This window comes from Scyliorhinus canicula, chromosome 21 (genome assembly GCF_902713615.1).
Source record: "Scyliorhinus canicula chromosome 21, sScyCan1.1, whole genome shotgun sequence".
NCBI classification, from domain to species: Eukaryota; Metazoa; Chordata; class Chondrichthyes; order Carcharhiniformes; family Scyliorhinidae; genus Scyliorhinus; species Scyliorhinus canicula.
This window is the reverse complement of record NC_052166.1, coordinates 59451705-59478138: the sequence shown is the minus strand read 5'-3', so window position 1 is coordinate 59478138 and position 26434 is coordinate 59451705. Positions and strand designations below refer to the sequence as shown.

At 50.2% G+C, this 26434-nt stretch overlaps 2 long non-coding RNA genes and 1 pseudogene across 2 annotated transcripts; 2 read left to right on the top strand and 1 right to left on the bottom strand.

The window, feature by feature from the left end:
- Nucleotides 1-4797: 4797 nt before the first annotated feature.
- Nucleotides 4798-10673, top strand: LOC119955570. Its single transcript, XR_005458496.1, has 3 exons — nt 4798-4868; nt 8516-8625; nt 10626-10673. It is a non-coding gene; the product is annotated as an uncharacterized LOC119955570 (long non-coding RNA).
- A 649-nt stretch (nt 10674-11322) lies between these two features.
- On the top strand, nt 11323-11502 carry LOC119955967 (annotated as a pseudogene).
- Nucleotides 11503-12805: 1303 nt separating this feature from the next.
- LOC119955718 lies at nt 12806-25683 on the bottom strand. The gene is made up of 2 exons (XR_005458518.1): nt 25334-25683; nt 12806-13016 (listed from the first exon to the last, which is right to left on the bottom strand). It is a non-coding gene; the product is annotated as an uncharacterized LOC119955718 (long non-coding RNA).
- Nucleotides 25684-26434: the final 751 nt, after the last annotated feature.

The window sequence follows — 26434 nt, the reverse complement described above, 5'->3', positions numbered from 1 at the left end:
GAGTCAAATAACCGAGTCACACTAAAACCAGAACAACAATACTCTGAATCTAGAATCAGCTTGATAAGCACAGTCAATAATGGGGCTTCAGTCCATTAGGATGGCAGAGAAGCCTTCAAAGGATCCAAATCATTGAATTTCAAAAGTATTTCAGATTAAAGGCCCCATAAGTGCAGACAGAAGAATAGATGTACTCTGAGCAGGGGACAATGATAAAAGCCACAGATTACTTTACAACTTTCGACAGACACTTAAGTTTAATGGTTATCTTTATTTCCAAATAAGTCAGAAATTTGCTTGCCCTTATCCAGCCTATTCATTGACATCTACTCGACGCTAAGAATCCAAATGCAGATTGGATCACTGCTTTACCATTTTTGATTGAACTGAAGGACTGCACTGTTGGATGTACTGGGGCACGAAGATCACAATGAACCCATGTGAACATAGGTGCCAGGAGCAGGAGGAAGGTCCTCGGCCCCTCGAGCCTGCTCCACCATTCAATAAGATCATGGCTGATCTGATTGTAACCTCAAACCCACATTCCTGCCGACCCCTGATAACCTTTCACCCCCTTGTTAATCAAGAATCTATCCACCGCTGCCTTAAAAATATTCATAGACGGGCTGCATGGAGGCGCAGTGGGTTAGCCCTGCTGCCTCACGGCGCCGAGGTCCCAGTTTCGATCCCAGCTCTGGGTCACTGTCCTTCTGGAGTTTGCACATTCTCCCCACGTTTGCGTGGATTTCGCCCCCACGGCCCAAAAGATGTGCAGGCTCGGTGGATTGGTCACACTAAATTGCCCCTTAATTGGAAAAAATGAATTGGGTATACTAAATTATAAAAAACAATATTCAAAGACTCTGCTTCCACTCTTTTAAGGAAGAGAGTCCTCGAGACTCACGACCCTCAGAGAAAGAAATCCACCTCATCTCTGTCTTCAATGAACAACCCCTTGGTTTTAAACAGTGACACCAGTTCTAGATTCTCCGACAAGAGGAATCATCATTTGCACATCCACCCTGTTAATACCCCTCAGGATTTTAAATATTTTAATCAAGTTGTCTCCTACTCTTCTAAACTCCAGCAGATAGAAGTATAGCCTGTCCAAACCTACCTCGTAAGAAACCCGCCTATTCCTGGTTTTAGTCTAATAAACCATCTCTGAACTGCTTCTAATGCATTTACATCTTTCCTTTAAAACGAGACCAGACTGTACACAGTAGTCTAGATGTGGTTTCACCAATTCCCTTTACAATTGAAGCATAAGCTCCCTACTTTTGTTATTTTTAAAATTTAGAGTACCCAATTATTTTTTCCAATTCAGGGGCAATTTAGTGTGGCCAATCCACCTACTCTGCACATTTTTGGGTTGTGGGGACGAAACCCACGCAAACACGGGGAGAATGTGCAAACTCCACACGGACAGTGACCCAGAGCCGGGATCGAACCTGGGACCTCAGCGCCGTGAGGCAGCTGTGCTAACCACCAGGCCACGGTGCTGCCCCTCCCTACTTTTGTAATCGATTCCCCTCACAATAAATGATTACATTCTATTAGCTTTCCTAAATACTTGCTGTATCTGCATATTACCCTTTTGTGATTCATACACTGAAGTACCCAAATCCGTCTGAATTTGAGGGCTTTGAAGTCTCCCACCATTTAAATTATAAGCTTTTTTATTTTCCTGCCAATTGACAATTTCACATTTTCTCACATTATATTCCAATTCCCAGATTTTTGCTCACTCACTTAAGCTTCTATGTTCCTTTGCAGCCTCCTTCCGTCCTCTTCACAATTTACTTTCCTACCTATCTTTGTGCACAAGCCTTCTGTCCACCCATAGAATCAGAGGCCCCTCTAAGCTGCATGACCACAGCCTAAAGGTCCCCACACAGGCTACTCACAAGTCAGCCCCTTTAAGTGATCGCCCAGCCACAATCCCTTAAAGGAAATTAAAAATACCACACACTTAAACGAATTGGCTCCAAAAAATGTTTGAGAACAATCCTAACTTAAACAGGGAGACGCAAGCCTGACAATAGTCTGACTGTTGATCCAAAAGGATCAACTTTTAGTGAGAAGTTATTGGTGGTCTGAGATGAAGGGTGCTTCATGATTTATTTCTCTTCCTTCAGTGTTTTTAAAAGATCTTACATGTAAATATATACCATTTTTTGACCTTTTAGGTAAGCAGGGAATTTGTTAATGTTGCAAATGCTGTGAAAAATTGCTCTAGATTTGATTACGAGCGGTTGATATTAATTGGGGAAAGGTTGGGGCATACTTTTAAGAAGCAGTTTCCACCTGTGGGTGTTAGTGAGATGAATGACGGAGATATGTGGAATGAAACTTCTGTTATACTGAATTTTACGAACAAACCCATGTTGAAGACAGACTGGCTCCAGCTTCTTCCTTTGGCAGATAGATGTTCACCCGAATAACATGCCCTGCTCTGGGGCTGCAGGTCTGCCTGTGAAAGGTGGCAAATTGCAATCAACACCTCCTTTGTAAAATGGAGTCACGCACAACTGTTGCTCGCTGAGATTGAGTTGAGAGAAACGTTCCCCGAAGACCTTGCATGGATAAGGCCTCTTTGCTGAGTGCTCTTCTCCTCTTCCTTCTCAACGATCTATGCGGAGCCTGCCATTTGTATTGTTTCTACCTCATTTCCCTTACCTGCTATATGCCCGGGGGTGGGTGGTAACTAACACACCCAACATCGGGAGCAAGTGGTCTGATCAGAACCCTTGAAGTCAAAGCATTAATGGAATGGGGTGGGATGAATTTGGATGTATAAATACCCACATTTTGTCTTGAAGCTAAGCTTTATTTCAAAACATGATTTTTAATCCCTCGACTGGAAATCTGAATTGAACTTTTAAAAGAGACTTTATAACAGATCAGGTTGGAACTTTCCACCCCCATTCACGCCAGTGGGATCTTCCAGTCCTGGCAGCAGGCCCCCCCCCCCCCCCTCCCCGGTGGGTTTCTCGGCGGCGAGGGGTGCATTCAATGGGAAGCCCCATTGACAATGGCGGGACCAAAGATCCCACTGCCGGTCAAAGGCTGGCTGCCTGCCACTTCCACAAAACATGTGGCGGATTGAGCGGTAAATCCCGCCTACAGAGTCTAAAATGATTTAAACTCACAGCCCGAGATGGCTAGCCCCAATTTGTATTACTATATGTTCCACATTCCCCTTCTTTGCACTGGATTCAGTCCATCTTTAATATCCATCACAGATAATGGGCACGACCTACCGGCTATTCATGCCGGTGGGATATTCGGGTCCCACGCCGGCGCACGATTTCCTGGCGGCAAGAGGTGCAGTCCCATTGATAATGGCATGGCACTGAAAAAAATGCGACAGGTTGGTTAGTAAATCCTGCTCAATGACTGCTGGGGCATGTGAAGGACTCACATCTCTTGTCTCATTAGCAAGCCTTCCAAAGCAATCATCTGTGATAGTCAACTGTTGGAGACAGGCTATTAAGATTCATTCTTGGACAATTGGACCCTGGCTAAGTTAGCTTCCAGACATTAGCTAATCAAGTCACTTTTGGAACACATGGACAGTGTCTTATTTTTAAATCACCCTGGCAGATGGCAAAGGATGGTTACATGACAAGCCAACCACTTGTATGTTTTCAGTATTTCTTTTCTCAGAGGAACTGAGGACAAGCAGCTGAGAGAGAAAAGCCAAGTGGGGACCTGTGGTGGCTTGAGACAATACACTGGAAACTTCCAGTAAAACAAAAGGGGTTTATTAACAGGAGGCAACGGCAACTTTTTACAGGCAATGAGCAATGATGGTTAGGTCTTGGCTCTCCAGCTCTGGGACCCTCACTGCCTGGGGACCTGCTCCCAGGGCCCTGTGCTATCTCCCTATTGGTCAAGATTTGTACGTTCCTGCACACTTGGTTCTGGGCTGATCTTACGGACCTCAAAAGCTGCCCCCTTAAAAGGCCACAGACCCACATGTCCCTCACACTTTCTTCTTTCTCCAACCTCCTGGTAAGCTTTGAGCCTTTTGATCGTCCAGGGATGCCCTGCCGCAGACAGAGATTCCTTAATGAAATGAAATGGAAATCGCTTATTGTCACAAGTAGGCTTCAATGAAGTTACTGTGAAAAGTCCCTAGTCGCCACATTCCGGCGCCTGTCCGGGGAGGCTGGTACGGGAATCGAACCGTGCTGCTGGCCTGCTTGGTCTGCTTTAAAAGCCAGCGATTTAGCCGAGTGAGCTAAATCCAAATTTTAGAGAATGCAAAACAGCACTATCACCTCCTGAGGGACAGCCAACTCAGTCGTTTCCACCTTTAAATCAGAAACATCGAATTCAGCTTGAAGCCAACTGAGTCACCCAACTACAGACTATAAACTCTTTTACTTTCTTCTATTGACTCCAATTTGGTTAACCGACTTTCCCCAGTCTGTAATATGTATTTGTGTACGTGTGAATTTCGAGTGTGCTTCTATTTGTTCACCAAATAAACAAAATTAACAAACTGTGGGGCAAATTAAAAATGCTGTTCCTCAAAGGGATACTGAATCGAAGTAAATTGAATCTCAAAGGAATCTTAAAACATCAAAACAAAATGTGATTGAACCACAGTTCCAATGATACCCGCAAGGCATGGAATGCCTTGATGGAGTTTTGAGTGTATATGTGCGAAAGTTGGTGCAGATTTTATTGGGCTTGAACTTCCTTGGAGTGGTAGCCAGCATCAGATTGCCACTCCACTCCTATTTTGTAACCTTGATTTTTTTTCCCCAGCCTGTCTTGCTTGTCCTTCTGTTTCAGGGCGGGCTCGAGTAGTGCAGCTCATCCTTAGGCTCCAATGTCGAAGGGCTGCTCTGTCAAAGGTAAGGAGGCCACACCCTATTTTTCACAGCACTGACTGCCATAATCCTTTTTTTAAATAAAGGGCAATTTAGCGCGGCCAATCCACCTACTCTGCACATCTTTGTGGGCTGTGGGGGTGAGACCCACGCAGTCACGGAGAGAATGTGCAAATTCTTCATGGACTGTGACCCAGGGCTGGGATCGACCTCGGGCCGTTGACGCCGTGAGGCAGCAGTGTTATTTTTTAACTTTAGAGTACGCAATTGATTTTTTCCAATTAAGGGTCAATTTAACGTGGCCAATCAACCTACCTTGCGCATCTTTTGGGTTGTGGGGGCGAAACCCACGCAAACACGGGGAGAATGTGCAAACTCCACACGGATAGTGACCCGGAGGCGGGATCGAACCTGGGACCTCGGCGCCGTGAGGCAACAGGGCTAATCCACTACACCACCGTGCTGCCCTTGACTGCCATAATCCTGGTGACTTAAAGGTCCATTAAAGCTTAAAAATCCTTGACAGGCCAGGGAGAGTGTAAATGTACAAGATAAGTGGATAGGAATCGGGGGATCGACGGGGGTGGTGGGGATGGTGGGAGAGGGTAGAGGGGGGGAGATTGGCTTGATGATTGGGGATAAAGTTTGAAAAGGATTGTGCTGGAACGAGGCTGGTCTGGGAAGGTTGGGAGGGGTTGTGGCGGGTGTCGGGTCTTGGGGGTGGTGGGGCTTGAGGGCAGTTAGGCCACAGGGTCGGGGGGTGTCGGGCCTTGTTGAGGGGGGGTGTATGGGGCTCAATGGGGGTGCCAGACCTCAGAGAGGGGTAAGGGCCATGTCAGGTTGGGTCGGGTTTGGGGGAAGGGTTGGGGCTGAGAGCCATGCCTGGCGGTGGGGTGGGGGTGGTGGGGGAATCCTGTCGATTGTGCGGGGGGGGGGGGGGGAAGAGGGTTGTAGTCCTTCGGGATGGGGGGAGTCACGAGATGGTGTAGTCAGCAGTGATGACCCCGGGGGGGAGGGGGGGGGGGGGGGGGGGGGCGCGGGTTGTGATATGGGGAAGTCCGTGGGGAAGGGGGGTAGACAGAGGTATGGGAGGAGTCCGTCGAGTCGTTACAAAAGTTACCCAGAAGTTAGAAGAGGTAATTCTAACTTTCTCTGAGGCAGCTATTGACGCAATCGGAATCATCCGAAGTTTGCAATTTAAATCACATTTTTACACGGTTCACAATGCAGAGCAATTACCTAGAGGAGGTTTGCACTTCTGGGCAATTGCCATGGATACCTTACCTGTGAATAGCCGAAGGGGATTCCCGAGAGCCTTTTTGGGGTTTCCCCCACAACACAATGTCCTGGTGCTCGGAATTTATGGCATATTTTAGATCAGTTTAAGTACAATAAAGCTAATCTCTTTCTTTGCTAAATTGAAGAAAGCCTATCCTTTCGGTTCTTTTGTGATCAAAGCACAGAAAGAGATAAGTTCTTATTGAATTGCCAAAGCAAACGTAAGTGGAGACATTGGAGAACCCTCCCTTGCATCCCTGTTCAACTGACAGTAACCTGAGCTCAAGTTGTTTGAGCAAACACTAGCAGTGGGAGTCGTACATAACAAATGAATCTAAGAAACCTTAGCCCGAAACCAAACCGCCCAAGAATCTCAAATAGATACCCCCACTCACCCCTATCAAACGCCTTTTCGGTATCCATTAAAATAATCACCTCTGGTTTGGGCGCTGGAGAGGGGAAAAGGCAATATTTAATAATCAACATATATTGGCTGACAGCTGCTGACCCTTGACAAAACCCATCTGTTCTTCCGAAATCACCCCTGGAAGGCAGGACTCCAACTGCATTGCCAACACTTCAGCCAACAATTTAGCAACAGCATTCAACACTGAGATAGGCTGTGATGACTCACATTCCGGAGGCCCCTTACCCTTCTTCAAAATCAGGGAAAGAAAGGTCCGCACCAATGTAACCAGCAATAGCCCCAGAACAATCATTTTTAAAAAAAAATTTAGAGTACCCAATTATTTTTTCCAATTAAGGGGCAATTTAGAATGGCCAATCTACCTATCCTGCACATCTTTGGGTTGTGGGGGTGAAGCCCACGCAGATACGCGGAGAATGTGCAAACTCCACACGGACAGTGACCCAGGGCCGGGATTCGAACCCAGGTCCTCAGCGCCGTAGGCAACAATGCTAACCACTGTGCCACCGTGCTGCCCCGAACAATCAATCATTAAACATGTCCAATAGCAGTGGAATCAACTGCCCCGCAAATCTTAATAGAACTTGATGGGAATTCTATCTGGGCCTGGAGTTTTACCTGACTGTATTAAGCTTAACGGGGATTCCAATTCCTCCCTTCTCTCCTTCACCACCCCAGGAAAGGACAACCCTTCCAAAACTACATCATGGACGGCCTCTCCTCCGGAGGCTCCGACCTGTACAGACTTCGATAAATGGCTTCAAGCGCAGCATTAACCTATAATGTGACAGAAACCACCTGCCACCCAAGTCCCTTATCTGCACAATCCCCCGGGAGGCAGCCTGCCGACTGGCTTTCCTCTATCGTTGCAGCTGGCTCATCGCCTTACCCATTAAGAGTAGCTCAAATTGCACTGCAAGGTTTTCCTATTCGCCAGCAACTCTGGCATAGGGCCAAGCGAGTACCGACAATCCACCTGAACGATGGAATCCACCAGCCACTGCTGCTCCACCCTCCCAGTCCTTACCTTGTGTGACTTGTGGGATATTATCTCTCCCCTAACGACCGTCTTAACGGCCTTCAACAACGTAGAAGGTGAGACAGACTTAAATGTGATGGATTCCCCAATGGCAGAGTATATGCGCTCACAAAATCCTTTGTCTGCCGACAGTGCCGTTTCCACGGGGGCCGCTGAAAAGGACCAAACTCTAACATCAAATCCACAAAATGTGGAGCATTATCTGAGATAACAATTGCTGAGTAGCCCGCCCTCTTCACCCCAGGAAGGAGAGACCTACCCACTACAAAAAGGTCAACCTGAGAGTAAACCTGATGGCCATGGGAGAAAACAGGAAAGTCCCTATCATTAGGATGCAAAAACTGCCATGGGCTTGAGCATAGTAGTGAATGTCTGTCAAAATGTAAAGCATCTGCTGATGATAAGATGTGGGGAAAGTACATTTAATCTCTGGCAATATGTTATTACTACATTCTTTTTTTAAAAATCCCAATTAAGGGTTAATTTGGTGGCCAATCCACTTACCCTGCACATCTCTGGGTTGTGGGGGTGAGACCCACGCAGACACGGGAAGAATGTGCAAACTCCACATGGACAGTAACCCAGGGCTGGGATCGAACCCGGGTCCTCGGCGCCATGAGGCAGCAGTGCTAACCACTGCACCACTGTGCCGCCCTGATCTTATTGCAATCTTAATAATAATCTTGTAGTTGCATCATCGATTGAATGGATTTTATTGACAGACATCTTCTGCCTATCCCCACAAGATCATTATTGCTCGATTCCCATTTACTGCTTCCTGGTTCAACCAATAAAAGTTTATAGCTTAGCCGTATACAATTCATGAGGCACACACTAAACAGCTTTCGCAGCTATTCAATGTAATTTATTGTGTACGACATTTTGATAAGATGCTATCTAAATTTCCTTCTTTCTTCCTCAATTAAGGGTGTTGAGTAACTAGGATCTGAGCACTGCTTTTTCTTGCTGCACCGTGTCGGATGGTGCTCGCCTGACGTTTGACTTCGAATTCTGCCCTGGACATTTAACCGTAAAAGGTATTTTTTCTTTTAGCTTTTCACACCTTCTCAGTTTTCTCTTGGCCTTAACAAAAGTCCAACTCATGTTAGATTTCACGTCCAGAGCTCCCGTGGACTTCACTCTTTTGGGTCTAACCTGCAAGGTAAACATGGACTATTTAACCAGGATGAGGAGGGAGAATCACAGCCATGTGGCACAGTGATTAGCACTGCTGCCTCACGGCGCCGAGGACCCCGGTTCGATTCCAGCCTTGGGTGACTGTGTGGAGGTTGCATGTTCTCCCTGGGTCTGTGTGGGTTTCCTCCGAATGCTGTGGTTTCCTTCCACAGTTCAAAGATGTGCAGGTTTGATGGACTGGCCATGCTAAATTATTCCTTTGTGTCTCAAAGATGTGCAGGTTGGGTGAGGTTACTGGGATAGGGTGGGGGTGTGGGCCGAGGTAGGGTGTTCTTTCAGGGGGTTGGTGCGGTCTCGAATGGCCTTCTTCTGCACTGTAGGGATTCTATGTCCAGTTCTGAACCTGCAGTTAAGAAGGCCAATGGTATGATGGCCTTCATTACAAGAAGAGTTGAATACAGGAACAAGGATATCTTATTGCAGCTGTGCAGGTCATCGATGAGCCTATGCCTTGAGCATTGTGTGCAGTTTTGGTCTCCTTACCTAAAAAGTGACACATTTTCCATATTGGTAGTATTGTTGTATGAAGTGAGATTGGACTGTATTCACTGGAGTTTAGAAGAATAGGAGGGGATTTCAGTGAAATGTATAACATTGTGACAGGGCTTTACAGACTGGATGCAGGGATATTTCCTCTGGCTGGGGAGACCTAGAACAAAGACAACAGGCTCCGGATACGTGGTAGACCATTTAGGACTGAGATGAGGAGAAACGTCTTCACTCAGAGGGTGGGGAACCTGAGGAATGGTTGATTGCAGAAGGGTGTGGAGGCCAAATCACCGAATGTATTTAAGAAAGAAATAGATTTAATAAGAACATAAGAACTAGGAGCAGGAGTAGGTCATCTGGCCCCTCGAGCCTGCTCGGCCATTCAATGAGATCATGGCTGATCTTTTGTGGACTCAGCTCCACTTTCCCGCTCGAACACCATAACCCTTAATCCGTTTATTCTTCAAAAAACTATCTATCTTTATCTTTAAAATGTTTAATGAAGGAGCCTCAACTGCTTCACTGGGCAAGGAATTCCATTGATCCACAACCCTTTGGGTGAAGAAGTTCCTCCTAAACTCAGTCCTAAATCTACTTCCCCTTATTTTGAGGCTATGCCCCCTAATTCTGCTTTCACCCGCCAGTGGAAACAACCTGCCTGCATCTACCCTATCTATTCCCTTCATAATTTTAGATGTTTTGAGAAGATCCCCCCGCATCCTTCTAAATTCCAACAAGTACAGTCCCAGTCTATTCAACTTCTCCTCGTAATCCAACCCCTTCAGCTCTGGGATTAACCTCATGAATCTCCTCTGCACACCCTCCAGCGCCAGTACATCCTTTCCCAGGTAAGGAGACCTCGAATGCCACTCGCTTCCTAATCAAAATTGCTACCCGAGTGGAACACCTGGCTAACCCAACCCTTCCTCAATCTCGTCTGATCTATGACCTTAAGATGTGTCTCCTGCAGCATAGCCACGTCTGCCTTCAGTTCCCTCAGATGCGCAAACACATGAGCCCCTTTGACCAGCCCATTCAGTCCTCTCATGTTCCACGTAATCAGCCTGGACAGGGGGCTTCCACCCCACACCCCTCCCTGCCGACTAGCCATCTCCCATTTTTAGGCCAGCCCCGGGCCTGCGCCCCCCCCCCCCCCCCCCCCGCTTCCCCAGGCACCCCCATGAGCAGCAGCCACTCCCGATCTCCCATTTATTCCTAGACAATAGTTCCTCCCCTGTCAGCAAAGCAGTCTCCCCCCGCCCTTTCCCCCTCCCCCACAGCACCAGAAACCTCATCCCCCAGACCAAGCACCAGTTACGCTGTCATTTTCAGTTTCTGCCTCTACCCACAGGAGAAGGCTGTGCACAACCGCAGAGAGCGGGAGAAGACAGGAGGGGGCCCGCCGGACCTTAAACATGGTAGAGCTGAGGGCTCTGGATGTGATCGGCAGCCCAGAAGAAAGCGAGATCACGGGTGAGGAAGTGAGGCCCCGCTTAGTTGCGGTTCCCCATGATAAGTGTGTCAACTCCCACCAACACAGGGCTTCCGTGTGCACCATGGAGTAAGTGGTCACACACAAGGCAGCTCCTGCCCAACGTTACAGAAAACAGCTCTTTTTTAATCAATACGGGGTGGAATTTTGATGAAAAGAGGTAGGTGAATGTTGGAGGAGTACTTTCCCTCCGGAATGGTATATTTCTTGGTTACCAGACTCGCAGAAACAGTGAAAGATTTGGCTGAACCTGCAGCAAAGACAAAAGCCTCTTCCAGCATGCAGGCGGGGGAAGGGCGAGCTTAAAGGCCTCAAGTTATTCCCTCTAGCAGCAGAGGGAATAACTGTGAAAAGATCGCACCAAAGCCATTGAAGAAGTGGTGACGGCTGACTTCCGGTGACGGCGGACGGGAGGCAGCCACGCGTTGGAGGGCTCCCGTTCGGGAACGGCACTGTCGGGGATTGACGCCCGGTCCTAGGGGCAGCGAAGGCGGTGAAGGCCAGGAGAAAGCACAGGGAAGGGATATGTCGAGGTCCAGTAAGAAAACGGCTGTGAATCGCTTCTCGGCCTTTTGGCTAAGATCAAGTGTAGTATCTGTTCTTATGTCTCCTTTATGGGGACCATGAATTGGATTCAATTTGAACTGGTTTTTGGAGAAGGCAAGGAGCTAGATTAGGAGTTTGCCTCTGTCCACACTCTGAGCCCTGGCTTTGTAACTCAGATAAAGTAATAAAAAATAAAAAAAATAAAATGGCTGTGAAAACAGCTGAAAGTTTGTCAGGGAGTAGAAAGGTCACTGTGGGGTCACCAAGGAAAATGGAGGCTGGAGCACCAGGGGAGGCCGCATTGTTTACGGCTGAAGAAATAACTGAGGTAATGGTTGCGGAATTCGAAAGGCAGTTTACAAAATACATGGAGACAATGAGGAAGGAGATGAGGGAGGTTTGAGTGTGCTGGTGGAGGAAGCGATTTCCCCGGTGACAACGGCGTTGGCGAGCGCAGTGGCGGAGGTGCGGGAGCAAGGGGAGGCGCTGAAGGAAGTGGAGGAGACATTATTGCAGCATGGTGATTAACTTACGTCGATGGACTCTCGGGGGTGTGGGTTGGAGGAGGGAGGCTCTCGGGGGTGTGGGTTGGAGGAGGGAGGATTTCGGACGTGTACCACGTAATGCAGGAGGTAGATGAGGCCTCAGTGGAGGGAATGGGACAACTCATTGCCGCCGACTCATCGACGCTGACTCATCACCAGCCCAACTCATCGCCAGCCCAACTCATCATCAGCCCAACTCATCGCCAGCCCAAAATAATAATAAAAACAAAAACGGCTTTTCATACATAACAAGTAATTACCGACTAACTAGATCCACACTTTACTCAATTACCAACGCAACGCCTCTTCATACATAACAAGTAATTACCGACTAACTAGATCAACAAATAACTCAATTACCAACACACCTATTTGTCAACAAATAAATCAGTTCCTCCACATAACAAGTAATTACCGACTAACTAGATCCACAAATTACCGTTTCTAGGAACTTCAATTTTAAATTCTTCCAATTTTAAACACTTTACAATGGAGCAAGTTTTAAGTCAGCGAGGCAAAGATAAGTTTTCTCATAATGGATATTTGTTTATTTTTGATAAATTCAGTAAAACCGAAGGCGATTTGATGTTTTGGCGATGTGAACAGCTCAGCAGATGCAAAGCAAGAATTCACACAAGATTTGGAAACGTAGTGAAATTCATAAATACTCACACCCATGACTCTTCACCAATAAGAATAGAAGTGGCAAGGACGACTACAAAAATTAAAACCCGGGCCGAAGAGACAACGGAAAACCCAAGTGTATTGATTAATGAAGTTTTGGCGAATGTTTCCCAAGCGGAACAAGGATCACTACCGTGTGCGTCTGCTCTGAAGAAAACAATTCGACGGAAACGGAATCAAATTAGCGTCCTTCCGCCAGACCCAATTGACCTTCATCAGTTAGCAATCCCTGATGAATATGCGACGTACGAAACGGAGCCAAACCAGAAGGAAGATTTTTTATTAAAAGACAGTGGTCCCGGAGAAGACAGAATCTTGCTATTTGGAAGGAGAAGTTGGTTGCAACAGTTGGCTTCATCAGAAGTTTGGTATGTAGATGGAACCTTTAAGATAGCTCCGAAGCTATTTTCTCAGGTGTATATTGTACTGGCTCAAAAATTCAGAGGTGGCATCCCAGTACTTTATGCTCTTTTACCTAACAAGCAAAAAGTTACATATTCAAGGTTATTTGAAATGATAAAAGAAATTGAGCCCACCGTAAACCCGAAATCAATTGTATGTGATTTTGAACTCGTGGCATTTAGTGCAATCAAAGAAATATTTCCAAACGTAGAATTAAAAGGGTGCTTCTTTCACCTTAGTCAAAATATGCAGAAGCACATTGCGGCTTCGGGTCTAACTTCTCGTTATAATAACGACAGCAAGTTTTCATTACAAGTCAAGATGATACTGGCTCTTGCATTTGTCCCTGTCGAACATATAGATTCCTATATTGATGCCTTAGTTGACGAATTATCTACAGAGCATATGCCAATCCTGAATTGGCTCGAAAACAATTATATAGATCAGTTAAACAGACGCGGAAATAGCAGACGTGCCCCACTCTTCCCAATGGAAATGTGGAATTTGTATGTTCGAACTTTAAATCATGAAGACAAAACCAACAGCCACGCAGAAGCAGCAAACAGAAGACTACAAATGGAATTAGGGATGGAACATCCTACAATATGGAAATTCATTAATGCCCTCAGAAAAGTTCAAAAAGGACGAGACTGTTATTTGGAATTGCTTATAGCTGGCAGTGCACCACCAGCAAAATTAAAAAGATACCTAGATACTGATAACCACATTCTTAGGATAGTCCAAAATTTTAATGAAAGGATTCCTATTGAATATTTACGCGGTGTTTCTCATAACATAAAATAAGTCTTTTCACCTCCATTAATTTTTGAGACTTTGATTTTGAATAAAGATGTTTTTAATATCCACCGAATTTTATTTTATTTTATTTTATTTTTTTTTTAAATTTAGATTAGCCAATTAGTTTTTCCAATTAAGGGGCAATTTAGCGTGGCCAATCCACCTACTCTGCACATTTTTGGGTTGTGGGGGCGAAACCCACGCAGACACGGGGAGAACGTGCAAACTCCACACGGACAGTGACCCAGAGCCGGGATCGAACCTGGGACCTCAGCGCCGTGAGGCGGTTGTGCTAACCACTAGGCCACCGTGCTGCCCAGCCACCGAATTTTATTGAGCACTCCTTGAATTTCAATTTTTAGTTGGGCTGGCGATGAGTTGGGCTGGCGATGAGTTGGGCTGGCGATGAGTTGGACTGGCGATGAGTTGGGCTGGCGGTGAGTTGGGCTGGCGATGAGTTGGACTGGCGATGAGTTGGGCTGGCGATGAGTTGGGCTGGCGATGAGTCAGCGGCGATGAGTTGTCCTAGACCCTCGGTGGAGGAGCTGAAGGGTAAATGGGAAGAGGAGCTGGGTGAGGAGATTGAGGAGGGGACGTGGGCGGATGCCCTGGAACGAGTAAGTTCCTCCTCTTCTTGTGCGAGGCTTAGCCTCATACAGTTCAAGGTGCTACATAGGGCTCACATGGCCGGGACGAGGATGAGCAGGCTCTTTGGGGGCGAAGACAGGTGTGCTAGATGCTCAGGGAGCCCAGCGAACCACGCCCATATGTTCTGGGCATGCCCAGCGCTGGGGGAATTTTGGAAGGGGGTAGCAAGGACGGTGTCAAGGGTGGTAGGATCCAGGGTCAAGCCAAGCTGGGGACTCGCAATTTTTGGGGTTGCAGTGGAGCCGGGAGTGCAGGAGGCGAAAGAGGCCGGTGTTCTGGCCTTTGCGTCCCTAGTAGCCCGGCGGAGGATTCTTCTTCAGTGCAAGGATGCGATATTTTCTGAAAATCTCAATAAAAATTATTTTTTAAATTTTTTTTACGTCGATGAGATGCGGAAGGTGATGGAGATTAACAAGGATCTGTGAGGAAAAATGGAAGACTTGGAAAACAGATCCAGGCGACAGAATTTGAGGATTGTGGGGCTGCCCGAAGGAGTTGAAGGGCCGAGGCCGACTGAGTATTTTGCCGCGATGTTGGCGGAACTATTGGGGGAGGGGGAGGATCCCTCCCGATATGAACTGGATCGGGCTCATCGGTTGTGGAGGCCTGTACCAAAGGCGAGTGAGCCGCCAAGGGTAGTGACTCTGTGCTTCCGTAGGTACAGTGTGAAGGAGAAGGTCCTGTGCTGGGCCAAGCAGAAGCGGGTGGTACAGTGGGCTGGAGCTGGTATACGTGTATACCAGGACTTTACGGTGGAGCTGACGAGGAGGCGGGCTGCTTTCAACCGGGTGAAGAGGGCAAGGTACATTAGCAAGGTGCAGTGCGGCATTGTATATCCAGCGAAGCTGAGGGTGACTTACAAGCTCAAGGACTTTTATTTTGGTACGGCGGAGGCAGCAGAGGAGTTTGCAAAGGCAGAAGGACTGTGGCAGAACTGAGAAATTGAGGAATGGCGAGAAATGGCAATGTGCCGAAGTAACCTCATGACTGTATTTTCTTTTTTTTGTTTGTTTGTTTCACTGCGTGCGGGTGTATGGGCTAAAGGAGCTGGTGTTGTATATATTTGGACAAGGGAAGTGATAGGACTTTCACTCGAAGTGAGGGCTCTTTGGGGTGTAGGTGGATATGCGGGGTTTGTGTGCTAAAAGGGGATTTCTTGGCTTTCCTAGGGCCGGGCAAGGGGGAAAGGGGGGGAGTGGACTCTATGGTGACCATGGGCGGTCCCAGACTCCTTTTTTCTTGTTCTCCTTTATTTTTTGTTTCCACCGTGGGAGGGTTTGTTTTATTGGATGCATATATTGACATGTGGGCCGTTGTTTGGGGTGGTGGGAGGATGGGATTGTTGTTATTGTTAAGGGGATTGATTTTGTATTTGTTACCGTTTACTGTTTGTGGGTGGAGTGTACATTTTGAAGGAAAATGTGAAAATGGAGAATAAAAACATTTCTTAAAAACTCCCACCAACACTACCCTCACCCCCACACCACCCTCACCCCCGCACTACTCTCGCCTACCCCACCGTACATCACCTGCACACCACCCTCACCTACACCACCTCCACCCTCACCACTCCCACCCACCCACACACTCACACCACTCCACATCACCCTCACCATCCCTACACAACCCGCATACTGCTCTCACCCTCCACCACTCTCACCCTCCGCCACCCCCGCCCTCACCATGCCCACCCACATGCACACCCCCACCACCCTCCGGGCCCGCAGTCTAATCATGCGTCTTGTCTTGTGTCTTGCAGGAGCTCCTGGGGGTGGGATGGGGCCATCTGGTGTCCACCGCTCCTGGCCAGTGCCACAGCCAGAGCCCCCCCCCCCCCCCCCCCCCCCCCGGCCCGGTGAGCCGAGCAGCGACGAGAGCAGCTCAGATGGCAGTCCCTTCAGCCGAGACTCAGGACACCCCGGAAGTCAAGTCGGAGGAGGACACATATTTCCCGTCACAGCTGTCTCCAACACCCTCCACCATCCAAGAGACACGCACCTCGGTTGGGCACTTTAGTGAAGAGGCTCCTGGGACACTCTGGTCGAAACTCCCGAAGGCAGGTGGAGGTAGGAACACCCGAGAGGGTGAATGGTCACAGGGCGGGCCAATTCCAGAGACTAGCTGCCGTCCAGACGGGTTTTGGCCTTCTGGAACGAACAGTCCCATCAATCATGGATATGTAGTCGCAGAGCTAGAAACTGTAAATGAAAAAAAAAATGAAATGAAAATCGCTTATTGTCACGAGTAGGCTTCAATGAAGTTACTGTGAAAAGCCCCTAGTCGCCACATTCTGGCGCCTGTCCGGGGAGGCTGGTACGGGAATCGAACCGTGCTACTGGCCTGCTTTAAAAGCCAGCGATTTAGATCAGTGGGTTGTTGGCGAGCATCCAGTAACTGCAGGTGCAGTTGGAGAAGTTCAACCGTGTGCAGCAGCAGGAGGTGGTGCCAACAATGCGTGCCACACAGGTAAACACTGCAAGGGTGGTCTCCGCGGTGGAGGCATTACGGGCGATGGTTTTGGTTATGGTCCAAGACCTGCGGCATTCTGTGTAGGCGCTGGCTGAGGCCCAGGACAGGGTAGCCGCCAGGGTACCCGCCTCGCAAGCAACCATGTCCCAGAGCCACCTGGACATTGGAGCGGCGCTCCTGAGCATGGCCCAATCACAACAGGCCATGGCTGTGAACGTCGGTGGCATTGCCCAAGCCCTGGGCGACGTGGCAGAGACACAGAGGGAGGTGGCCCAGTCCCAGAGGGGATGGCGCAGTCATTGACTGATGTGACAAAAACCCAGAAGGTGGTGGCACAGACAATGGGTGATGTGGCGCAGTCCCTGATGGAGTTGGTCCACTCCCTGTGCTCTGTGGCCGCAAGTGTGCAGACCCTGGTTGAGACCAGAATGGATCTCCAGGACTGGCAGCATCAGGTGGCACAGGGTCTGAGGGAATAGCTCCACGTGCACCCCTATCCCATGTAGTAGCCCGCGGCCATCGGGCACCCTGAGGGAGGAGGAGGTGATGGGGCCCGTGCTGGTGACTCCCGCAGGGGAGGTGCCGGAACACTGCTCGGACTCCCTCCATTCTGTCCCTGGAGCATCTGATGGGCAGCAGATGGAACAGGGTGGTACCACACCATCTAGGACACCTGAGCAGCAGCTGGGCCCATCCAGGTTGCCCCAGAAGATGCCAGTCAATGGGGTTATCCGCTCAGTCGTGGCTGATCACACCGATCCGGAGACCCTAAACGATGCAGAGATGCCCATTCAGCGGCCAGGAAGAACCCCGTCACGTAAAGGTTCCGGGCAACCCTCACCTGGAGGGCCACCAGGAACTGGCGTTCCCCTCCCCCCACACCCCCCCCCCCCCCCCCCCCCCCCCCCCATACCCCCACGGTGCCAGGTATGTCATCATCTGGCAGATATGTTGCACTGACTCTCTGCACAGCTGGAATCTTCAACGGCATGCCTGGTCCGGCAGGTCCTTGAATGACAGGTGGTGCCGGTACACCCCAGGCCTCATGTGGTGCCTCCTTGGCACCTCCTCCTCCTTGGCCTGTTTGGGCGGCTTGCTCTCTATCCTGGATGGCTGCCTCCTGTTCCTCTACGGCACGCTGCACAGCTGCTTGCTCCAGTGCTGCAGCTTCCTCTTCCTCCAGCTGTTCCAGCTCGTACAGCCGCAGGGTTTCCCCCTGCACTTCGGCGACTAGCAGGAAGGCCACCTTTGCTGGTTGAATATGCATTTTCTGCAAAGGGCGAATACAGACACGTTGGCATGATGCGTACCCCCATGCCCAACCAGGTCCACCGGGCTACATGGTGTCCTCGGTTGGCACTGTGAACTCTGCCCCCGCATGCCCCCCTTCTCTCCCCCATCCCCGCACACCTGGCCCCGTAACTGCCCAGCACCATGGGGTCTCTGATCCTGACGCCTGTCCCTGATGCCAGAGGGACCGTCGACTGGCAATGCATTGTTAGGGGTACGTTCCATGGCTCCCACCCCGCGTCCCTGTTGGGAGTACTGTGAGCAATGCCCTGGGTGGGCCGCCGGCGGATGGGGGTGTGCGGCAGAGGGTGGGGGCACCCATATGGCTGGTGTCACTCTGAAGATCCAGGGGCCAAGGTGGGTGGTCAGTGGATGTGTGGCAAGATGGCTGCCTTGCAGGCCCCGGGAATGGCGATTCATGACTGGACTCCGTCCAAGCCCGGTGGAGGGTCACCCCAGCCACTCGTCCTGTTCCCCCGTCACCCCTTCCTTCACAGACCCTGGCAGGGTCACCCCCCCCACCGCAGCCAGACCGGCTAGTGTATTGCCCGGCAGCCCACAGTCGCTCCTCTCTGTCTCTTATCTCCTCTCTCTCTCTCTCCCTCATAAGCCACAAAAGCAATTTCACGGTTTTTGAAAGCTCAAGTGAACGGTGCCGTTGGGAACTCGGTCCACCGGAGGAGGAGAATCGCAGACGCCCTGCTAATGATACACAAACGGTGTTTGCTGTTTGTGCGTTCCAGAATGCTTTGATGCCGTTCTCAAAGTTACAGAGAACTGCGATTTGGTGTCAAATCGGCGCCCGCTGCGATTTTGCCATCGGAACCCATTCTCCGCCCTATCGTGTTTCCCAATTTCGGTATCAGCCAACGGAGAATCCCGCCAGGAACTTTCAATCCTGATTTTCAGTGGCACAATTAATAACCCATACTTCAAGTAATCATCTTTATGCTGCTTTGTTCCTGTTTTCAGCTTCTTGTTCATGCGTTGTTCACCAGAGGCCCTGAAGTTCACACCAACACTGCCTGACAGCTGCAAAATGGAGGAATCTCTCTCGCGCGCCCAGAACACGTGATGTCAGCGTACTAGCCGCGTGAAATGCACTCTGCCATCGCTCCAGGTAGGAAGACTCCAGCGATTAAAAATAAAATCTGCTCCTGGTTCAACGCACTGACGTCAGGAAAAGGCATCTGCACACGGAGGGTTCCGGGCCTGCACACTGCAGAGAGGGCACGCATGCATGGAACGACTGGCATTCTGAAAGCCGGTCGCAGCTGGCAATCTTAAAAGCTGGTTGCGCCATTGGGCACTTCCTGCAATCAGAAACGCTGCGACGCATGGCTCTGTGATTGGGAATGCCACGACACATGACCCTGTGACCCTCCCGACACGCGACCGTGACCCACCGATGGGTCACGGCCTGAGTTTGAAAATTACTGTATTACATCACTATATGCATTTATCCAATCGGTTTGTGCTCCATAGATGATTCTGAATAAATATCTTACAGAGTAAGTTGTGATGCACAAGGAAGGATTATTTGACTGGCCCTACCTTATGACATGCACAGTGTCAAATGTATTAATGTTGGTTTGGGCAGCACGGTGGCGCAGTGGTTAGCCCTGCTGCCTCACGTCGCCGAGGTCCCAGGTTCGATCCCGGCTCTGGGTCACTGTCCGTGTGGAGTTTGCACATTCTCCCCGTGTTTGCGTGGGTTTCGCCCCCACAACCCAAAGATGTGCAGGGTAGGTGGATTGGCCACGCGAAATTGCCCCTTCATTGGGAAAAATGAATTGGGTACTCTAAATTTATATTTTAAAAAATATATATTAATGCTGGTTGTAGTTCTGCTAAGAACCATAATCTTTCACCTCATTTATTCACCACAGCAAGTTAAAGCAGCCCTTCAAAAGAACAGAGCACTGAAAGCATAATTTCAAGGAACATATTGGTATGACTATGCTTGTCGCTGGATAGGATAATCCTGGTCATATTCTGGATCAACATTTGTTTATTTTGAACAGGTAAAATGGTGAGTTAAACACAAAATGGGCTACTTGGTATTTCTTCAATTCAGGCATTATAGTTCTCCAGTAAATTAGCTGGAATTTGCAAATTACTTTGTTATCCAGCTGTCTGCTGATTATTTAGTTGCATTCTGACGGTAATAAGTAACTATTTAACATAGATAGGATTAAAAGATTGTACATTTCTGTAAAGCGAAGTCATTGGGCAATGCAAACACTACAAGGTCAATTAATGTTGGTACTTTGGCTCCTGGTATGAGGGTTTCATTTGATTTTGTTTGCCAAGTTTTTCAAGTTTTGTGGAACCACTTGTAGATTTTTCTGGCAACTAGCTCGCAAATGTTTTTTCTTGCTTTTTTTCTCCCTTCCCCTGGTCCCAAGAGTAGAGGTTAATTAGGTTGGAAAGAGGTGAATGCTCAACCAAAAACGGTGCAAGACAACAATCCAAATGGCTTTATAAAAATGGAGTAGATAAATATTTGGAAAAGAAAACTTAAAAAGTAGGAACTAAACCCAGCATGACAGAATTAAGTGAATAATTTTTTCAGAGAGCTGGCACAAGCATGATGGGCGCGTGCTGTCAAATTTTAATAAGCTATAAAGTCCAATCATAATCCATCCATAGGTGTCAGTTGTGTCTCAGTTGGTTGCACAATTGATTCTGGATCAGAAAGGTATGTGTTGGGAGGACATTAACACAAAATCTGGCTGAATCTGGGGTACAGTACTGGGAGTGCTGCACTTTTGTTAAATCACCGGGATCAATTTGCAGTCTTTAGATTACAGAGATGGGTTCTAATACACCTTCTGGCTGTGACTGCAGCTATCCAGCTCTGAAAACAAAACTAAAACACACCCTGCAGCCTGCTCAAAAAGGAAAGTAAAAAGCTGACAGACAGCCCAGCTCCACTCCATTTCTTAATTAAGAAATTAAACAGAGGACTTCCGGTTGCAGCTATGCCGAGGTAGGTCGCACGTTCGGCAGCTCCTGCCAGGAACGGACTTTTGGGCTCTTTTGAGGGGCCCCAACGGCATTTGTTTGACAGTTCCCAGTGTGGGAAGGTGACAGTATGGTTCCCCTGGCACTGTCTGGATTGGACCAGGAGTGGAGCGGTCAAGAAAGTGATTTTAGTGCAGCGAAAAATGCGAGGGAGGAGAAGCAAGATGGCGGCGGTTGGAGACCAAGCAGCGTGGGCGCAATGTCACAGGAGCAGCAGGAGTTCCTCAAACGCTGCTTTGCAGAGCTGAAGGCAGAAATGCTAGCGGCAATGAAGACGTCGATCGAGAAGCTTGTGGAGACCCAGAAGGCCCAAGGGGCGGCGATCCGGGAGGTGCGGAAAAAAGCCTCGGAGAATGAGGACGAGATCTTGGGCCTGGCAGTGAAGGTGGAGGTGCACGAGGCACTGCATAAGAAGTGGCAAAAAAAATTTGAGGACCTGAAGAATCGGTCGAGGAGGAAGAATCTTCGGATTCTGGTTCTCCCTGAGGGAGTGGAGGGGTCCGATGCCGGGGCAAATGTGGTCACGATGCTCAATTCGCTGGTGGGCGCGGGAGCTTTCCCGAGGCCCCTAGAGCTGGACGGGGCTCATCGAGTCCTGGCAAGGAGACCCAAAGCCAACGAGCTGCCTAGGGCTGTAGTGGTGAGGTTCCACTGCTTCATGGACAAGGATTGCGTCCTGAGAAGGGCCAAAAAAGAACGGAGCAGGAGGTGGGAGAATACGGAGATCCGAATCTACCAGGACTGGAGTGCGGAGGTGGCCAAGAAGAGAGCTGGTTTCAATCGGGCTAAGGCGGTTCTCCATTGGAAAAGGGTGAAGTTCGGGATGCTGCACCCAGCACGATTGTGGGTCACGTTTCAGGATCAACACCACTACTTTGAGACACCAGATGAGGCGTGGACCTTTATTCAGTCTGAAAAGTTGAACTTGAACTGAGGGTTTGTCGTGGGGGGTGCTTATGGGGGTTACTGTGTTTTGGGAATGTTCTGTTTTTGTTTGGTGCTGGGTGGGGTTGGGTGCATGGATTTGATGTGAGAGTTATGTGAGAGTGTGGGCGTCGGAGTTGGAGGGCCCCGCGGAGGAAGAGGGGGGTTGGAGGCCCAGGGATGGGGAGTTGGGGTTAGGCCACAAAAAGGGAGCTGCGCCAGAGGGGGGGTGGCCGGCTTGGGTGGAAAGCGCGGGCTTTTTCCCGTGCTAGGGAAGAAAGGGGGCGGGGCCGGGGGGGGAAGGGCAGTGCTGGAGAGGAGTGCACACTGATTGCCAGGGGGAGGTGGGGGGATTCTCACACTGGGGGGGACATTGGAATGGCGGGAGAGGCCAGGGTCAGCAGGAGTCAGCTGAATTACGTGAGTGCCACGGGGGGAGCAAAATGGCCAGATGAGGATCTAGCTGGGGGCGGGGGGAGGGAGGGGGGGGAAAAACTGGGTTGCTGCTGCATTGGCCAAGGGGGAGCTGGAGGTAGGGGAGGGAGTCGGGGCGGGGGTCCGCCGCCTGGGGAACTGGAGGGTGCGGGAGACGCGGGCACGTGGCTGGCCTAAAAAAGGAGATGGCTAGTCGATGGGGGTGAGGGGGGGGGGGGGGGGGGAGCCCCCTGATCTGGCTGATAATGGGCCTGAACGGGCCGGTCAAGAGGTCCCGGGTGTTCGCACACTTAAAGGGACTGAAGGCAGACGTGGTTATGCTCCAGGAGACGCATCTGAAGGTGGCAGATCAGGTTAGGCTGAGAAAGGGGTGGGTTGGGCAGATCTTTCACTTGGGGTTGGATGCGAATAGAGGGGTGGCGATTCTGGTGGGGAAGCGAGTTTCATTCGAGGTGTTGAACATCGTGGCGGATAATGGAGGTCGATATGTGATGGTGAGTGGTAGGTTGCAGGGGTGGTGCTGGTGAACATGTATGCCCCGAATTGGGATGATGCCGGTTTTATTAAACGTATGTTGGGTCGGTTTCCGGATCTGGAGGTAGGAAGCTTGATAATGGGGGGGGGGGGGGGACTTCAACACGGTTCTGGACCCAGCACAGGACCGTTCTAGGTCCAGGACGGGTGGGAGGCCGGCTGCGGCCAAGGTGCTCAGGGGGTTTATGGACCAAATGGGGGGAGTGGATCCATGGAGGTTCGTTAGGCCGGTGGCCAGAGAATTTTCTTTTTTTTCCCACGTTCATAAAGCCTACTCCTGGATAGATTTTTTCATCATGCGTAGGGCGCTAATCCCGAAAATGGGGGGAACGGAATATTCAGCCATAGCCATCTCGGATCATGCCCCGCATTGGGTGGAGCTTGGGGAGGAGAGGGACCAGCACCCGTTGTGGCGCCTCGATGTGGCACTGTTGGCAGATGAGGAGGTGTGCAGTCTGTCATCTGCAAGTGTTCATAGGGGGACATGCATCCCGTCGATCACCCCCTGGGCCCGGGGCATGTCAGCGATGGTGGCGAAGCCCACTGCCCGGTCATCCTGGTGGGCTCGGTCCACATTGAAATGAATCTATCGTGCCGACTGGGCATGTAGTGCCTCTGTGATGGCGCGGATGCACCTGGGCACCGATCTCTGTGAGATTTCAGATAGGTTCCCACTCGGTGCCTGGAAGGGCCCTGTGGCGTAAAAGTTCAGGGCAACAGTCACCTTGATGACCACCGGGAGTGCGTGTGCTCCCACATTCCCCCGTGGTGCCAGTTGCACCATTATCTGGCAGATATGTCACACTGTTCAGCCGGACTTTTCGATAGCATGTGAGGTCAGGCTGGTCCTCAATTGATAGGCGCAGGCTGTACACTCGGGGTCTCATGTGGTGCATCCTTTTTTTTCTCTAAATTTAGAGTACCCAATTATATTTTCCAATTAAGGGGCAATTTAGCGTGGCCAATCCACCTACCTTGCACATCTTTGGGTTGTGGGGGTGAAACCCACGCAGACACGGGGAGAATGTGCTAACTCCACACGGACAGTGACCCGGGGCCGGGATTTGAACCCTGGGTCCTCAGTGCCATAGGCAGCAATGCTAACCCTTGTGCCACGTGCCGCCCTTGTGGTGCCTCCTTTGCATCTCCTCCTTCTCCTCGGCCTATTGGGTGGCCGGCTATTCATCCTCAGCAGCTGATGCACTGCTACAACTTCCTCCTCCAGAGGCAACTCCATCTTGTACAGCTGCAGGGCATCCCCCAGGGCTGTGGCGACTGGGAGGAAGGTTCCCATTGCTGGTTGAGTTTCAATATTGATTGTCTGCAGGGGGTAAAATGCTTAAACGTTAGCACGATGCGTACCCCCATGCCCAACCAGGTGCAATGGGGTATACGATGGCCCCAGTTGACACTACGGACTCTGCCCTCGTATGTTCCCCCGCACCCCTGGTCCAGTCGGTGTCCAGCACAGTGGGGGCCTCTGGCCCTGGCACCCCTCCCTGCTGCCAGGGGTACCGTCGGCTGGCCCTGCCCTTGCCAGCAGTACGCTCTGCAGCACCCATCTGGTGCCTCTGTAGGGGCTACAGTGGACGTTTTCCTTGGGTGGCCGCCTCATGCCTCGCTGGCAGGTGGCGGCCAGATGGGGTACGGTGGAGGGTGGGGTGGGGACTTCCATACGGCTGGTATTACTCGGCAGAACCAAAGCGAAGGTGGGTGGCCAGTGGGGTGCGCAGCAACATGGCTGCCTTGCAGGCTGCGGCAATGCGGTCCATGCCTGGACACCCCCCCAGTCCCATGGGGGGTCGCGATGGGCCACACATCCCCATCTCCACCTGCCCCCCATCCCCCTGGCAGTGTCCAGCCCGACAACCCATGGTTGCGGCTCTCCATGTCCAACCTCCTCCCTCTCCCTCATCAGCCACACGTATTGACGCCGCTGTTGAGGCACCGGAGAATTGCGATTTGGCGTTAAATTAGTGCCTCTCACGATTTTGTCGTTTGAACGGAATTCTCTGTCCAATCGCGTTTCCTGATTCCGACGTCGGTGAACGGAGAATCCCGCCCAGGGCATTGTGTGTAGGACAGACTAGTAAAAGAGAACGCAACTTGCTTCCACTCCTGTCCCACCCTCAGGATTTAATGTTGCAGAACCTTTTAAGGATTTGTCTGTTGGTTATGAGTCAGTGAGGTGGAAGCAACTCAAAAATCCCCTGAATTACCTGGGCGGTCAAAAATCCCCTGAATTACCTGGGCGGCAAGGCTCACCTGTCATCCTGGCAACTTCCTCTGATTCTCCTAATTCAATGTCCATTGACCCTTTCTCTACAGCAATACCTGGTATAGCAAGGGGATAAATCTATTGCCATCTGTGACAATCCCTGCGGCAGGGGTAGTGGGAGTGAACAGAGAAATAGATGAGGTTAATATTGAAACAGAAAATACAGCAACAGGTACGTGTCGCACTCAGAAGTAATAAAGGTAGTAGAGAGTTATACATGATGTGGGGAATCAGCAACAAATTTTAGGAAGATACAAATTCAATAAGACAAGCATGAACCTGTCTGCAACTTAGGCCGGAATAGGACGCAAATGATTGGATTACAATTTTTAAGACAGACAAAGAAGTTAAATATAACTGGTGGGACTCTCCGCTCCCCGAAGCCGTTTTTGTAATTAGCTATTGGGCGGAGAATCACTTTTGACGCAGGTTTTGTATGCTCCGCCAACTCCAAAACGGTGTCATTGCGGCGCGTGCCTCACGCCATTGGGATGGCCTCAGCATGTCACCTGAATGCCCTCCCCGATGCTCTTCCCCCGATGGGCCAGATTCCTGATGGCGCGGTTCACTTGTGGTCTCAGCTGTACGGGAACACGGCATGGCGGCTGCGGACAGTGTCCAGCGCTGCCACAGTCAGGCGGGAGCCCTGTGGGGGTGGGGGGGGCTACCGCGAGAGCTGGGGAGACTAGTGGGGGACGGGCATGGGGTGGCCATGGGGGGCACTATCTGGAAGCTCAGGTCTGCGTATGGCCGGTGCCATGTTTTACAGCACGACTGCTGCAGGTCAGCACTGTGCGCATGCATGGCCACGGACCGGCCCATTCTCCAGTCGTTTATTTCATGGAGGCTGGGAGTTTTACGTGGCGCAGGCCCCTCACTGGTCACAGCATCGGTGAGGGGACGCCGCCGATTGTTTCCATGGCACAGATACTCTGCACTTAGCCTCAGAATCGGAGAATCTGGCCCAACGTTGCCAATTACTGCACCAACAGTCTATACTTGGTCATCATGGAAGGGATCATCAGCAGTTTTATCAAATGGCACTTACTAAGCAATAATCTGCTCATTAATGTTTAGGGTTACTCAGC